At 37.9% G+C, this 3,382-nt stretch overlaps 1 non-coding gene across 1 annotated transcript; it reads left to right on the forward strand.

The window, feature by feature from the left end:
• Positions 1 to 2,756: 2,756 nt before the first annotated feature.
• On the forward strand, positions 2,757 to 2,829 carry trnav-cac (transfer RNA valine (anticodon CAC)). Its single transcript has one exon. It is a non-coding gene; the product is annotated as a tRNA-Val (tRNA).
• The last annotated feature ends 553 nt before the right edge of the window (positions 2,830 to 3,382 follow it).

The following is a 3,382-nucleotide window of genomic DNA, read 5'->3' on the forward strand; positions in this document are numbered from 1 at the left end:
GTAAATTCCATTATAGGCTAGTTTCCATAATGTAGTGGTTATCACGTTCGCCGAACACGCGAAATGTCCCCAGTTCGAAAGTGGGTGGAAACACTTGTTTCTTTTAAAGCAGTACTGTGATTTTTGGATGTAGCGTCTTGTCTAAACATATATTCCATAAATGAGTTGCAGGAATTGTTGTTAATTTCCTTCATAGGCAAGTTTCCATAGTGTAGTGATTATCACGTTAGATTCACATGAAACTGGGTGGAAACACTTGTTACTTTTACAGCAGTACTGTGATTTTTGGATGTAGCGTCTTGTCTAAACATATATTCAATTAATGAGTTGCAGGAATTGTTGGTAATTAATTTTATAGGCAGGTTTCCATAGTGTAGTGGTTATCACGTTTGTCGAACACGCGAAAGGTCCCCATTTCGAAGTTGAGTCTAAACACTTGATGGTTTTCCTGCAGTACTGTGATTTTTGGATGGAATGTCTTGTCGAAACATATATTCAATAAATGAGCAGCAGGAATTGTTGGTAAATTCCATCATAGGCTAGTTTCCATAATATAGTGGTTATCACGTTAGCCGAACACGAAAGGTCCCCAGTTCAAAGTTGGGTGGACACACTTGATGGTTTTCCTGCAGTACTGTAATTTTGGATTTAGTGTCTTGTCGAAACATATATTCAATAAATGAGTAGCAGGAATTGTTGATAAATTCCATCATAGGCTAGTTTCCATAATGTAGTGGTTATCACGTTAGCCGAACACGTGAAATGTCGCCAGTTCGAAGTTGGGTGGAAACACTTGATTGTTTTCCTGCAGTACTGTGATTTTTGGATGGAGTGTCTTGTCGAAACAAATATTCAATAAATGAGTAGCAGGAATTGTAGGTAAATTCCATTATAGGCTAGTTTCTATAGATATATGTCTAAACGTATATTCAATTAATGAGTTGCAGGAATTGTTGGTAATTAATTTTATGGGCAGGTTTCCATAGTGTTGTGGTTATCACGTTTGCCGAACACGTGAAAGGTCCCCATTTCGAAGTTGAGTCTAAACACTTGATGGTTTTCCTGCAGTACTGTGATTTTTGGATGGAGTGTCTTGTCGAAACATATATTCAATAAATGAGTAGCAGGAATTGTTGGTAAATTCCATTATAGGCTAGTTTCCATAATGTAGTGGTTATCACGTTTGCCGAACACGTGAAAGGTCCCCATTTCGAAGTTGAGTCTAAACACTTGATGGTTTTCCTGCAGTACTGTGATTTTTGGATGGAGTGTCTTGTCGAAACATATATTCAATAAATGAGTAGCAGGAATTGTTGGTAAATTCCATCATAGGCTAGTTTCCATAATGTGGTGGTTATCACGTTCAGCGAACACGTGAAATGTCCCCAGTTCGAAGTTGGGTGGAAACACTTGATGGTTTTTCTACAGTATTGTGATTTTTGGATGGAATGTCTTGTCGAAACATATATTAAATAAATGAGTAGTAGGAATTGTTGGTAAATTCCATCATAGTCTAGTTTCCGTAATGTAGTGGTTATCACGTTAGCTGAACACATAAAGGTCCCCAGTTCGAAGTTGGGTGTAAACACTTGATGGTTTTCCTGCAGTACTGTGATTTTTGGATAGAGTGTCTTGTCTAAACATATATTCCATAAATGAGTTGCAGGAATTGTTGTTAATTTCCTTCATAGGCAAGTTTCCATAGTGTAGTGATTATCACGTTAGATTCACATGAAACTGGGTGGAAACACTTGTTACTTTTACAGCAGTACTGTGATTTTTGGATGGAACGTCTTGTCTAAACATATATTCAGTTAATGAGTTGCAGGAATTGTTGGTAATTAATTTTATAGGCAGGTTTCCATAGTGTAGTGGTTATCAAGTTCGCCTAACACGCGAAACGTCCCCAGTTCGAAGTTGGGTGGGAAACACTTGATGGATTTCCTGCAGTACTGTAATTTTTGGAAGGAGTGTCTTGCCTAAACATATATTCCATAAATGAGTTGCAGGAATTGTTGTTAATTTCCTTCATAGGCAAGTTTCCGTAGTGTAGTGATTATCACGTTAGACTCACACGTGAAAGGTCACCAGTTCGAAACTGGGTGGAAACACTTGTTACTTCTACAGCAGTATTGTGATTTTTGGATGTAGCGTCATGTCTAAACATATATTCAATTAATGAGTTGCAGGAATTGTTGGTAATTAATTTTATGGGCAGGTTTCCATAGTGTAGTGGTTATCACGTTCGCCGAACACGCGAAAGGTCCCCAGTTCGAAGTTGGGTGGACACACTTGATGGTTTTCCTGCAGTACTGTAATTTTGGATTTAGTGTCTTGTCGAAACATATATTCAATAAATGAGTAGCAAGAATTGTTGGTAAATTCCATTATAGGCTAGTTTCATAATGTAGTGGTTATCACGTTCGCCGAACACGCGAAATGTCCCCAGTTCGAAGTTGGGTGGAAACACTTGATGGATTTCCTCAAGTACTGTGATTTTTGGATGGAGTGTCTTGTCTAAACATATATTCCATAAATGATTTGCAGGAATTGTTGTTAATTTCCTTCATAGGCAAGTTTCCATAGTGTAGTGATTATCACGTTAGACTCACACTTGAAAGATTCCCAGTTCGAAACTGGGTGGAAACACTTGTTTCTTTTAAAGCAGTACTGTGATTTTTGGATGTAGCGTCTTGTCTAAACATATATTCAATTCATGAGTTGCAGGAATTGTTGGTAATTCATTTTATAGGCAGGTTTCCATAGTGTAGTGGTTATCACATTGGCCTCACACGCGAAAGGTCCCCAGTTTGAAACTGGGTGGAAACACTTGATATTTCTACTGCTGTACAGTTTTTTTGGGATCTAGTGTCTTGTCGAAACATATAATCAATAAATGAGTAGCAGGAATTGTTGGTAATTTTCTTCATAGGCTTGTTTCCATAGCGTAGTGGTTATCACGTTTGCCTCACACGCGAAAGGTCCCCAGTTCGAAGTTGGGTGGAAACACTTGATGGTTTTCCTGCAGTACTGTGATTTTTGGATGGAATGTCTTGTCGAAACATATATTCAATAAATGAGTAGCAGGAATTGTTGGTAAATTCCATCATAGGCTAGTTTCCATAATGTAGTGGTTATCACGTTCGCCTAACACGCGAAATGTCACCGGTTCGAAGTTGGGTGGAAACACTTGATATTTTTACTGCAGTTCAGTTATTTTTGGGATCTAGTGTCTTGTCGAAACATATATTCAATAAATGAGTAGCAGGAATTGTTGGTAATTTTCTTCCAACATATATTCAATAAATGAGTAGCAGGAATTGTTGGTAAATTCCATTATAGGCTAGTTTCCATAATGTAGTGGTTATCACGTTAGCGAACA

This window comes from Xyrauchen texanus, unplaced genomic scaffold, assembly GCF_025860055.1.
Source record: "Xyrauchen texanus isolate HMW12.3.18 unplaced genomic scaffold, RBS_HiC_50CHRs HiC_scaffold_755, whole genome shotgun sequence".
NCBI classification, from domain to species: domain Eukaryota; kingdom Metazoa; phylum Chordata; class Actinopteri; order Cypriniformes; family Catostomidae; genus Xyrauchen; species Xyrauchen texanus.